Genomic DNA, 13,771 nt, shown 5'->3' with positions numbered 1-13,771 from the left:
CCCAAAGAGGTACATTGGTACATTACAGAAAAAGCCATTACGGCATAAGGCGAATGCTGAACAGCTTCACAGTGGTACCTTGGTTCTCAAACACCTTGGTACTCAAACAACTTGGAACCCAAACACTGCAAACCTGGAAGTAAGTGTTTTGGTTTGCAAACTTTTTTCGGAAACCGAATATGCTCCGTTTTGAGTGTTACGTTGACGATTTGAGTGCCACACTTCCGATTTTGAGTGTTACGCTGACTATCTGAGTGTTATGCTGAGGTCTGTCTGGTTTTGCTATTTATTTTGCATTTTTGCAGCTCTTTTTCTTTGTTTTCGTGACTGTGCAGAACCCACTTCAGCTACTGATTAATTGATTGGGTGACTGCAGTACATTGTTTATTGCTTTCATTTTACTGATCAATGGTCTCGTTAGATAGTAAAACACATGTTTTAGGGGTTGTTTTTAAAAGTCGAATGGATTAATCCATTTTGCATTACTTTCTATGGGAAAGCGCGCCTTGGTTTTGGAACTCTTTGGTTTTGGAACAGACTTCTGGAACGGATTAAGTTTGAGAACCAAGGTACCACTGTACTCTACCACTGTTCATTGGCCGTGGCAGAAAATCTAGACACAGTTGGAGTTTTTAGGACAAAAAGTTATACATCTGAAAACAGCAACTCTTAAGAACACTATCTCAGATACTTAAAAGGATTCGTCTGCAGCACCTGACTTTGACTTGACATTTTCAACTTCTGCACTAATGCCCATGTGACTGGAGAAGGAATAGATGCAAGCAATTGGGGGGATGGGCGGACGGACAGGTAATTGCATTAAATACCAGGCCCTTGTCTGTTCCACAGCTTTGGGAATAGGGAGATTTTGATCAGCCGAGCTGTATGGAAAGAGGCAGGATTAAACAATGCTTTCTTGCAGAAAATTCAAGTACTCACCCCAATGCCTTTAAGTTTGTTTTTTAAAATAAAGATAAAAATTGGGAGATCCAGTTACAGATTGCTTGCATCTCATATGTTTTGGCCCTGAGAGATGTCAGCTAGTATGTGTCTGTCTACTGGGTTTATAACAAATGTGATATCTAATCCTGCTTTACTCTCACGATACTGCAGCAACACTGCAATCCTATCCCTGTTTATTTAGGAGTAAATCCCACTGAGTTAAATAGGACACAGTCTAGGGTACCGTATTTTTCACCCTATAGGGCGCACCGGCCCATAGGGCACACTTATTTTTTTTGGGGGGGGGGAATAAAGAAAAAAAAATTATTTCCCCCCTGAGCCCCAAAGAGCAAAGAAGCCATGACAGTGAGTGGGATGGATCCCACTAGCTGTCCTGGCTTCGTTTTTAGCCTCGGGGTTGGGGGTTCGGGAGCGAAGGCGAGGTTGCGCTCAACCTCGCCATCGCTCCCGGAGCTTGCTTGTGGACATCTGCGCGAAGCACGGGGGGCGCTCTGGAGTGGATAGCTTCCTGAAGCCTGGAGAGCGAGAGGGGTCAGGGCGCACCGACGCCTCTCGCTCTCCAGGCTTCAGCGAAAGCCTGCATTCACCCCATAGGACGCACAGACATTTCCCCTTCATTTTTGGAGGGGAAAAAGTGTGTCCTATAGGGCGAAAAATACGGTAACTGTGCACAGGACTGCTGTTTAACCCTCTTATATGAACTATTTCTCAGCCTCTCTCTCCTTTCTGAAGTGATACATTTGCATGAGCAGCTGCAAGACAATGTCACCGGACAACAGGAAGCCATTGTAGGCGATGATGTCTTCAATATGTATCATATGAAACATTTAATGTAGTTTTTGTTTCACGCTTTATTGGGGGGCAAAATGAGTTTCTTATTGTTTCTAACACGTGTGTGGAAAAGAAGAAGACCCCCCCCCCCCACACACACGTACGAGGAGCAGGATGATAATTTCCAGTGTGATTTATGAAACCTCACTTTTCATCTTTTGCTGCAAGAGTCGACTGACGGCAGGGTTAGCATTAAGTCCCTGACCCCATGTGGGCAGCCTGCCATCACGGGAGAAGAAATCCTATTTGAACTTTATTTTCCTTTCCAGCTATTGTTATTTCATTCGTGTAACCTTGCATAGTGTGTGCGTGTGTGTTGTTGCCGGGGTGAAGGTGCACTTCTCAGGCGCCTCCAAATTTAACGTAATTGCACAGTGGAAAATTCCTAACATAAAAGGCCCAAAATTGAGAACACATGTTGTGTCTTGGTCCCCAGACAGCCCACTGAACACCAACCTGCTGTGCAGTTTGAAAAGAAGTCACCAGAAAACATGAAGGCCCCTGTACGCTAACTGGAAGAGAAAGGCTGTGCTTTCCCCAGCATAACCAACAAGCTGGAAACAGAAAATTAAAATGAAACAAGGCATGGTTTAGATCTCTTGGAGTTGCACAGATTTACAAAATACATAATCGTACACAAACTTCCTATCCCAACATTAGGGACGTTGGAGAATTCTGCTGGAAATGGGAAAGGAAACTGCCACCATGTGCATGTTCTTCTGAGGTCAGGTACAGACATTATGCAAGTGTGTAAAAGCCGTATTTGTGGTTTGTGGGGATTCTTTTTAGTCCTCAAACGTTATGTAAATAAGTTAAGTAGTTTTCTGCATTGTTGCAGGCATTTCCCTTCCACTGAAATGCACTGAAACGGAGTACGTCGTTGATTGCTTAATTTATTATAGTGGGTTACATACGCTTCAGGTTACATACGCTTCAGGTTACAGACTCCGCTAACCCAGAAATAGTGCTTCAGGTTAAGAACTTTGCTTCAGGATGAGAACAGAAATTGTGCTAGGGCGGCACGGCGGCAGCAGGAGGCCCCATTAGCTAAAGTGGTGCTTCAGGTTAAGAACAGTTTCAGGTTAATAACATTATGATGGCTGACTGGGAAAAGTTATGGACCACTGGTATGAAGTTTACGGCATGCAATGCCTTAAAAGAGAATTTAATGAAAATGATTTACAGGTGGTACATAACACCAGTCAAGCTTGCAAAAATTTATCATTTGCCTGATAATAAATGTTGGAAATGCAATGAAACTGAAGGTACTTTCTTTCACCTCTGGTGGACATGCCCAAAGATTAAGGCATTCTGGGAGATGATCTATAATGAAATGAAAAAGGTATTTAAATATACCTTCTTAAAGAAACCAGAGGCCTTTCTCCTGGGCATGGTGGGCCAATTGGTGTCAAAGAAGGACAGAGTTTTTTTCATGTACGCTACAACAGCAGCAAGAATACTCATCGCAAAGCACTGGAAGACACAAGACCTACCTACCAGGGAAGAATGGCAGATGAAGCTGATGGATTATATGGAATTGGCGGAAATGACTGGCAGAATCCGAGATCAGGGAGAAGAGTCGGTGGAAGAAGATTGGAAAAAATTTAAAGCTTATTTACAGAAATATTCTAAAATTAATGAAGGTTAGAAAGATGCTGGAAAGAAGTTATATGACTTTAGTAGAAATATTATAAAGAATTAAGTATGAATAGATTGACATTGAGTAAAGATGTAAATTTAAGTTTAAAATTTCGTTAAATTAAATTATGGAACTAAATTTGTGAAAGAGGGAAAGGACTTGCTAGAATATTTAATTGAACTAGAATACAAAAAAGGAGGTGTGAGGAAGTCGAGGAAATAAGCTAATGAAAGATAAGGATATGAAAATATGGGGTTCTTTTGTATGTTTGTTTGTTCTCTTTTGGGTTGTTTTTTTTTAATGCTTTTGGTTTCTTTTCTTTTTTTCTTTTTGTATTGTTGATGCTTTATACTGCTGTATTTGATTTTGTTTTTGAGGCTTTGTAACTGTTTATTGTTTATATTTCTCTTTTGTTTTTCTTTTCTTTTCTGTAATGTTTAAACTTTAATAAATATTTATATATATATATATATATATATATATATATATATATATATATATAGAACAGTTTCAGGTTAAGAACGGACCTCCGGAACGAATTAAGTACTTAACCGAAGGTACCACTGTACATTAGTTAAAGCCACAAAGGAAAGAATGTAGCAACGTAGGAAAAGCCTGCTGGATCAGGCCCATCGCCCATTGCCTGTGGGAAACTGGCAAGCGGGATCTGTGCACAAGAGCAGTTCCCAGCAAATGTATTCAGAAGCATTAAATGCCTCTGACTCTGGAGGCAAAGCATAGCCATTGTGACTAGCAGCCATTGGTAACCTTGTCCTCCACAAGAGACAAATAATATTGGTTTCAGTGGAAGCCGAACCGTAACAGAAGAGAAACAGTGCTGAATCCAACGATCCCAGTTATAGGATGGAAATCACTGCCTCTTTACATCCCTAGTATCATCTGATGCTCACCCTCCCCCCAAGAGTTGTAATTCACATCCTATCATTTTTTGACCATGATTAGATAGACGGTTACAGACTGCCAAGTTCATTTTTGGCAAGACGACAGATAGCATGAGAGCGCTAGGAGGTGTCATGTAATTCCTGCAATTAAGCCAAGCCCTCCAGTTTGCAGAGATTACGCTGCTGTTTTCCCCCTGCCTCCCTCCTCTCACTAGACACTAAATTCACCTTACAAAGGAAAATACTGACACCCTAAAAGCTGTTTTTGGTTGTTATGGCAACTAATGCTCCATAAATTACTATGATCAAGAAAATGCCACTGGCCTTGAATTAAGAGGAGGGTTCTTCCACTGCGGGTTCTATTTTCTATATCACTGCTCTGAACTCTCTTTTAAATTAAGAAGAGGAGGAAGAGGAGGAAAGGTGCTGCAGTGTTGCTCAGTAGAAGCGAAGAGAAAAAACAGGAACAAAGAGTTGCCATCAAATGATGGCGTGTGTTCAGCCCAGCATTTGTTTGGGTTTGTTGCTGTTTTGCATCCTGTGCGAGCTGTCCCTGATTCTGAAACCAAATGAGTATGCAAAGCTAAAAGGCATACACTGCCAAAGAGTGTGAGCTTGGAAATGCCACTTTCAAATTTCATCTTAGCTATATATTTCGGTCCTTTTCAGATGCCAGTCTAAACTGTGATTTAGTGCTATATCTATGAGCACCTCAGGCCTATATTTTCCCCACTTCCTTTTCCTCAGATACCAGGAAGACTAAAGAAGTTTCTGCAATGAAGAACTTAGGGACTTCTAGTTAGTTTAAACTAGTGTTGGTTCAAATAAAGCAGGAACAAACCATGGTTTATGTTCCTGACCTGCTCATTAACCAGAGTTCCAGTCAACTTACAGGTTGATGCCAGAAAGGCATGATGACATCATTTAAAATCAGACTCCTGCCCCTTATGCCAACAGAAATGCTCAGACCAACACCAACAGGTAAAGAGGAAAGCAACAAGGAGAAGGGGCCCTTGAAGGAGCTTATCAGCAGTTAGAATATGGACAGCAGGTGGAACAACCCTCCCAGGTCATCTGAGCTCAGTCAATCTTGCTATGGTGTAATGCACTGATTTCTAATCATCATAATCATTTCTCAAAATTACATACATATATACATACAACTTAGCATTTGTGAATTTTAAGCCCAACTGTTGTTTGTTGTTGTCTTTTTAGGTATTGTATTTCTCTCTCTTTTTGGCAATACAGAAATAGCCACTCTATCTGTGAGTTCTGGGGTATTTAATATATAAAAAAATCTGCTCTGATAATCGGACACTGAACAGTCATGCATCATGTGTGTCAAGATCCAAATGTGTTTAAAAGAACAAGCCCTTAGTTCTCCTGGCCTTATTCATTCTGAGATCTGTTTGTTAAATATTATTTTAGATACTACTTTTCTGCTCATATGCCCTTTACTGCCCCTCTTATTCCCGCAGGCTGGGAGAGATAATATGGTAATTACTTTCATTCCATTGGTTGCTAAATGTGAGAATTAATTATATCTGTTAACGATAGCGATACCTCTAGCTATGCTGCCACTTCATATCCTTATACCACAGTGCAGCCAAACACCCAAGGTGATATTTCATAATTCATTCCCCCACCTTCTCATTTGACTACCCCAAAACCCTGCAAATTAGAAGCTAATAAAGAAAAATTAAATCTGTATGGCGCTGCAGGAAGGGAGAATTGCTTGACTTTGTAATTCTGCTCCTCTGAAGATATCATCATGAACATTTTAATATTTGCAGTGGAATGCTAATTGGGCTTGATGTTTCCGGCTCAGAGATGATCAAAAAGGCCAGACTGGAAGCCCTGGCACAGCCTGTACGGTCTTCCCTGCTGGGCTTGCCACAGGTCACAGTGGATCTCCAGAAGGCAAAGGAACTTGGGTTGAGGCCCATCCAAACAGAAGACAAGAGAGGATTCATCTTGCAATGCTAATCTGAAGATTAGAAAGAGACCATTGGAGATCAAGAGGACAGGGACCCACAGTACAGGTTGTAAGAGCAAAAACATGATGGTTAGCATTCTATTTGGTGGCCTAACCAAGACACATCCTGGGAAGCAATTGTGAAGGAGGGCCTGACAGAGGCAAAGATTCACAAGACCATCAAGGCTAGATGGATGCTTCTGAGCAGCTCACAACCAGGCCATAAAAGCAATAGCCCTTCGCTGTTGTTTATCCCTCAGTAACTAGAATTCAGAAAAATACAGCTTCGGGACCTAGAGATCCCTTTTAGAAATAGCTATCAACATACCTACCCACCCCCTGAATGGGTCTGGACAATCAGGCAGAGACAGACTTTTTAAAAATTGAGGCCCTTGGGTTGGGCAGAGAAGCAACTGAACAGAGACGGCAGGGAATTTGTTTGAGGGCAATCCCTGAAACAGAAGACCCCACAAAATCTCTAAAGGACTGGTTTAAGAGACTAAACATGGGAATTGCTGTCACTGCTGAGGGTACTAAAAGAGCACACAGAGTAGCAGGCCCACGATCTTGCAATGAAGAAGTGGCTAGAGATATCACTGTGTGCTTTGAACTGTACTGCAAAGAAAGAGCAGGTGTAAAAAGCATTGCAAAACAATGATGAACAAAAAGAGATATTTCAAGACATATACATCCTGAGATGTTAAAGTGATTCTGAGCTTTCAAGCCCTTTACAGCAGCACTCAGAAACTTCTCTGTTAAATTGGTAGTGCAGCACAAGGGGAAATTGCTAAACCTCGGGGATGAAAGGCCAAGCTATTTCTGAAAGATCTCAAAATATCTCCTGTTGAACCTGGCTGAGGAGTGAAGCCAAGATGACCCAAAGTGGTTTGGGATGTTGCCCTATCAGAGTATTTAACACACCATAGGGTAGTCAACGGAATGTTAAAGCACAATCATTTTGATGTAATATGTTTTCCATTTCTTTGTTTTGTCAACGTGCAACGTTATGGCATGGATATCTCTATACAATAGACTTCTGCATTATTGTAACATTCCTAACTTACCTGGCACTAGACCAAAACTGCTATGGTTGTTTATTATTTGTTTTGTATTCTGGGAAATTAATAAAACATTTTTTAAAGAAGGATGAATATAGTGTTCTGATACTTTCAAATTCTATGGTTTGAGGATTTCTAGCATTTTTTAAAAATATAAAATATATAATACCTGCCATAATGCAATTAATGCATTTTTTTCTGAACAATATAGCATGAATAGTATCCTTCAAACAGTGAGGGTCAATAGTATATTATTTTGCCCCAATAATTAATAAAGTGCTGTTTACTAACTCAACAATTCTGGAATCAAAATGATCTCCTTAAATCCGTTTGAAATATTGTAAAATCTGAACTTGTACATGGCACAAGATCTCTATTAATTTATGAAACTCTTCTTACACAGGCCATGGGCTTGTGTAATATTGGATAACCCCATGCCTGGCTTTCTCATTTTAAATCTGGCAATAGATTTGAAGATGGAAATGGTTTCAGTGCCAGATTAAGCAGCATGGAGAAAAACAGATGCCTACCTGAACAATGAAGAGTGTACCGAGGCAAAGAGATTATTACAACTCATGCAGACTAAACCAGAGATTATTAGAAACTGTGGTGGGAGGTGGGGGAGGAGAGAGGCCTGCTGGCAGACAGTGAGGAAGTTGTTTGTGCAATCACGAAACAATGGAGGCAAAGCAATCTAGGTAGCAAATCTGCTAAAGATGGATTAGGACGAGGGATACAGGAACAAAATGCACACCTGTGCCAGCTCAAATGATGTATTGCTGTGGTGGGAAATGCAGTATGCTTTGGCAAAGACTAGGCTTGCCACCTCCATCAGAAAGAGAGAGGGGGGAAACTCCACAAATACACAGCTGCATACACTTAAATATACGCACATCTGATGGCTGCTTATCGACCAATATGTAGAGGGGAAGTGGCAGAGCTATGGGTTGAATGCACACCAGATGTGGAATTGCACTGCAAACAGGTACAACTTTAGTATTATACTAAATATTTCAGTCAGGAATACTCTTATTCAGTTTTTCAATTTGTTGTGTTCTGCTGGCAGGCTATTCCATTGCCCACTCCTGTTTCCATCCCTCCCCCTTGAAGCAGGGACATGAGAGAGCAGCAATTTCCATTCTGGCCTATATTGATCACAATCAGCCCGTTTCTGTTCTACTGCAGTTCAGCTTCTGCCAAATACTATGTTATTTATCTCATTTTCTGCTATTTAACTGAAGTTATGTAACTTACATTCATTTCAGTGTAAACACTGGAAGTATGTTCTTTTTAAAAAACAACAACAAATCCTACCACTAATTATTATTCGTAAATGATACAAATAAATACTGATTGCATTCTCGTTTGATCCTTGCCACAGACGAACACACAAACTGCAGCAATTTCTACTTCCTTTTCCATTTTCATTAGAATTTTCTGACATCCATACCTTGTAGCCAGGATTACTTCCCTTAAAACCTGCACATTCTGGAATAGGGCAGTACATTTTGAAAAACTATCATGGCTGCAGGCACCAGCCACATCACTAAGAAACCTGGACATTTACAGGTTACAACTCTAATTGGCATAACTAAAAAACTAGGTTTGATTCTTCCATATACTCCACCCAGTGACAGAACATTTAGAAAGGAACAATGTGGCTTGAGTTACCCTGTTATAGATGCTGCTCCTGACGTGTTATGGACCCAAGCAACATCTTTTGCACTTTTCTGCACTTTTCTGCAGTTTAGCTCAGTAAGTGTGGTCTAGTAGAGAGACCCAGCTGGGTGTAATGGTTAGAGAGTGTTGATCCCCGCACTTGGCTCCAAAGCTCACAGGGTGACCTTGGGCCAATCACTGCCTCTCAGGCTAACTTACTTTACAGCAGATGCACCAACTCCTAGGGGGTAAGGAAGTCCCCCCCCCATATTTTCTGAGGGGACCTAGTCCCCTCAATATTCAGGGGGCGTTTGCCCCCTGCCATTGGGCATGTGATGTCAGGGCGTTGAGCAGCACCACACACAGGCCTCCTCATTCCCCTTGAGAAGATGGGGCCTCTCGCCTCACAGGGTTGCTTTGAAGTTTAAATGATGAGGCTAACCATGTACGTCCCCTTGAGTTCCTTGGAGAGAACGGTGGAATAGAAATTATATATTTCCTCCTATTTCCTCTCAGTTCCAGGTTACTCCGACAAACAACCCTTTGCCTTTACAGTTGAATTTTGAAGGCGGTGATTTATTTTGAAGGGTGGTGAATACAGCACAAGATATTATGGGCTGTCCCGTGAATCCACTGGATGCCATTGCGGAAGAACGTAGCCTCAGGTGAGTGAGGAAAATTCTCAGGGATGATTCACACCCTGGCCTACACTTTTTTGATCTCCTGCCCTTGGGCAGAAGATATAGAAGCATGATTAGTCGCACCAACAGGGTAAAGAACAGCTTCTATCCGTGGGCTGTTAGGCTGCTGAATGAAAAGATAACAACAGGGCAACTGACTTTTGGGTTTGGTGTGTGTGTGTGAGTAAACGAGGGGAATTAAGACTAAGAGAGCTGAGTGAGAGGTGCTTGTGTAATCTCACTGTATACAAGTTGTACAAGTGACAATAAAGTATTTCATTTATTTAAGCCATACCTTGCTCACAACTCAGAATGGGAAACTACAGTTAGAAACCAGTTTCCATGTCAGGCTTGGAGGTTTGCCCCATGTGGTTGTAATGCAAGCACAGTTTGCTGGAATTAGGAAGTGAGGGAGGGATGACAGTGTACAACAGGAAGCGGAAGTATGTGAGCCTGAGGGCCAAAGTAAAACTCATGTGGCTATTAAGTTCAGCTGAGCCAGAGTACTGGAGCTGGGCCAGGAAGTCCAGGTACAAGTCCCTGATGTGCACAGGTAGGGCAGCCATGGGCAAGTCATGGGACATAGATAATAGAAATTTGCCTTATTATACCAAGTGAGACCACTGGTCCGTCTACCTTGGTACTGTATATACTGACTGGAAGCAGGTCTTCCAGATTTCAGAACTTTTCCATGCACAGCAAATGAACTACTACTGAGCCAAGACCCTCTCTCAAATCTCTCTCAGTCAAATCCCCCTCAAGAGTTGTTGTGATGATTAGATGCCGAAACATACACTGCAGTCATATGTACTCTTTGAAGTAAGGATGGAGCACAAATGTAATACTTAAAAAGCAGGGAAAGGCAAGGGCATCTATAATAATACCAACATAAATAAATATGTTACAATGACTAGCCAAAATCCCTTCAGCCAAAATAAAAATGTGTAGCTCGTAATTATGGGAAGGAATATTACCACTACTAAGACTAATAAATACTAATAAATCTGCCTCCATCTCCCCCCTGTTCTCTTGGGTTGTTGTGAATAATTGCATGATCTTTAGATTACTGAAGCTTGCAAATATTGGGTCTGCTTAATTATGGTGTGAATTCAAGCTTGAACACCAGTATGTGTATATGTGTGTGTGTACATAATAGTCAAGTCTGCTTTAATAAATAACCACCACATCTCACGTTTCCAACTTTAAGTTGCATTTACTCCCTCACACTATAGTGGGTTTCCATTATGAAAGGGCCAAGAACTGCAAATGGGGTAAAAATACAAACCCATGGGTTTATCAGCATGTGATGCCCACTTCTGGAAAAATGGTTTTTGGTTTTTAGCAGGGCTTTTATTTCCTTCCAACAGTGGGCCAGATCTATAGATGAGCTACTACAGAGAATGGGCTATAGCTCAGGGGCAGAGCCCATGCATAGCATGTGGAAGCTACTGGATTCAGTGCCCCCATTTCCAATTCTTTCTCTACAAAGTAAGTCACTGCTGCTTACTGGGACCATGACGGAATGGGAAGGTCAGTGTGGTGCTAATCTAGGGGTCCTGCTGTTGCGTGGCGATTCCCGCCCCCTCCCACAGACGGAGTAAATAAAGACACCGGACACCAGAATTTAGGTTAATGGGCGAAAAATGGCCACAACTTTATTGATTACAGGTAAGAGCGGTATTGGCTTTAGGCATTGGCCCTAACAGACTATCCAGTCTAACCGGGAAGGGTTAAGCACCAACAGGGGGAGCCCCCGAGATGCACATCCCAAGGCGCTCCCCAAGGGGTTACCGCTCAGGAGCGCGCTTTAGGCCCTAGCCTCCGTAGGTTTCGGACGAGGCGACGCCCCCCAGAGTCCTTTAACGAACCACCCTTCAAGATTTGGAGGAGGTGATGGCGTTCCTCCCTCCCGACTTCATTTGCATAACAATACCCCTGCCAATGCCTAACCGCCAAAACCAAGGAGTTGTGACGTTTTGCTACGAGGTAGGCGAAAAAACCAAGTGGCTTCTAAAATACAGCCAATTAGCCAAATGGAAAAACTCCTACCAGGCCCCTTGCGGCGACCAGCCAAAGCCCATAGCAAAGTCCGAATGCCCACCTAGAGGGCGGGTGGGTGAGAAACCGCAGCTGCTGCAAAGAAGGAAAAGGGGCGAGCCAGGGCTGCCCTGACCTTAAGTGCCCCTTAGTAAGCCCGCCCCTACCGCCAGCCGATTGGCTGTCGCTATAGGTGATGAATATTAATGAGACTGGGAATCCCTGAGTCCCGCGGGGCTGGCGCCAGCCCCGCGAGAATGTAGACGGGGGCGTGAGCCCGCAACCCCCCCTTAGGTCAGGAGTGGCTTTGTGTTTGCACCTCATCAACCTTCCTGTGGTCTGGCCTCCCCCCCCATTTCCTGGTAACCATCAGTGACCCAACTGTCAGGAGGTCAGGTGTGCACAGCCGCCCTACCACATTGGCCTCTTTTGACAAGATCCATGGATCTTGTCATATACAAGCTGCATGCAAGGAGATGTAGATCAGAATGCTTATCCCAACATCAGCACTGGAACAGCACCTCTGTGACGCTCCCCTAAAATAATGAGCAGGGAAATGGAAGAAGGCCGTAATGGGAATGTGGCCATCCCGAAAAAATCTCTTGTGAATCGGGGTGGAAGGGGAGGCTCTGCTAAGGGGCCATTCCACCTACACAGATATTCACTTATGGGGAAAGCACTTTCTACCTGTCTCAGGATACTATCCCTTCCCTGGAATTTTGCAGCTCCTGCTCCATATGCCTACGCTGCCCAGAGAGACCTTCACGTCCTTCCCTGTTTGGAAAACCATTGCCATAAAGAATATTGGAATTGATTTACTCCAATTTACTGCAATGTATCATACAGCGTTTTCTATAGCGTCAAATGCAATGAATGTTGGAAATGATGGCAGGGGCTGGGACCAGTTGCTGGCCTGGTGCTGAGATCCTGAAGTTGAAGCCTTTCAAATGCTACAAGAGCAAAGCCCTTTCTGAGATCAGCCATGAAATTAATTAACACCTTTCCTTGGGAAATAACTGTTGTTAGGAAATGGGTGTCCAGCAGTCAGAAAGCTAGGCAATTGCTTTTCTTTGTCTAAACATGCATATCTTTGTGTAGAATATTGGGATACGCCCCCCCCATCAGATACATTCCCGTTTCGCTTTCTAGTGTTCTGGGAATCTTCAGATTATAAAATATATATGTGGGAATCTGTGGCCCTCCAGATTCTCCTGAACTACATATCCCTGGGCATCGGCCATGCTGCCTGAGGCTCATGGGAGTTGTAGTCCCCAACAGCACCTAGAGAGCCACAAGTTCCCCACCTTGATTAATACGCTGACAGAAAATACCGTATTTTTTGCACCATAACACTCACTTTTTTCCTCCTAGAAAGTAAGGGGAAATGTCTGTGCGTGTTATAGAGGGAATGCCTACGGGTGGCATGCCTACAGATTTTCCTCCTCTAAAAACTACGTGCGTGTTATGGTCGGGTGCGTGTTATAGAGCGAAAAATACGGTACTTCAGTAGCTGTGCACTTGGTAAAACAGTTATGGATAGGAGCTCCTTCTTCTCCCTGCCTAACCCAAGAAAAGTAGAAAAGAATAGCTGGCGACTAACAAATCTTTCGGGTGACATTACATTTTATGTATCAAAGCACGGAAAGTTAATCACTGAAAAATGGAACCGCTATCGGGCAGCCTCTCCATCTTCTGGACTGCCTCATGAATATAATGCTGGCCTCTGCACAATAACGGTTGGAGACACAGCACCAACGTCTTCACACAAGACAAAAGGAGGGTGATTAATTACTCTTCCTTTTGCTTTCTTTATTTTTTTAATAAAAAATAATACAAGAGAGAAACTGTAATCTCAAAGCTGCTGCTCTGTGCACTGCTCATGACACACAGAAAATCTCCCATTAAATACCACATAGATGAGAGCTTTCTAAACTTCGCATGTTGTTGACACACTTTTTAGACATGCATCATTTCATGACACACTAATTCAGTTTTACTTGCAAACCGGCATTCAGGCATTTATTCTA

General features: G+C 42.7%; 2 protein-coding genes across 5 annotated transcripts in view; one reads left to right on the top strand and one right to left on the bottom strand.

Annotated features, from left to right (window-relative positions):
* The window catches only part of B3GALNT1 (beta-1,3-N-acetylgalactosaminyltransferase 1 (Globoside blood group)), a 62,519-nt gene extending 49,450 nt beyond the window's left edge, over window positions 1-13,069 (top strand). For 2 of the 3 annotated variants that reach the window (XR_013987044.1, XR_013987045.1), the window contains exons 3-4: window positions 2,235-2,699; window positions 4,008-5,044. The gene's annotated coding sequence lies outside the window, so the exon portion shown is untranslated. Of the gene's footprint in view, window positions 1-2,234; window positions 2,700-4,007; window positions 5,045-12,469 lie in introns of those variants that run through there. The other variant, XR_013987043.1, reaches the window with a different exon arrangement.
* PPM1L (protein phosphatase, Mg2+/Mn2+ dependent 1L) overlaps window positions 1-13,771 on the bottom strand; it is a 177,833-nt gene that overhangs the window by 8,804 nt on the left and 155,258 nt on the right. The window lies entirely within an intron of this gene.

The sequence above is a fragment of the Podarcis pityusensis genome, assembly GCF_964106645.2.
Source record: "Podarcis pityusensis genome assembly, chromosome: 5".
Classification (NCBI taxonomy): domain Eukaryota; kingdom Metazoa; phylum Chordata; class Lepidosauria; order Squamata; family Lacertidae; genus Podarcis; species Podarcis pityusensis.
This window is presented reverse-complemented; position numbering and strand designations above follow the sequence as displayed.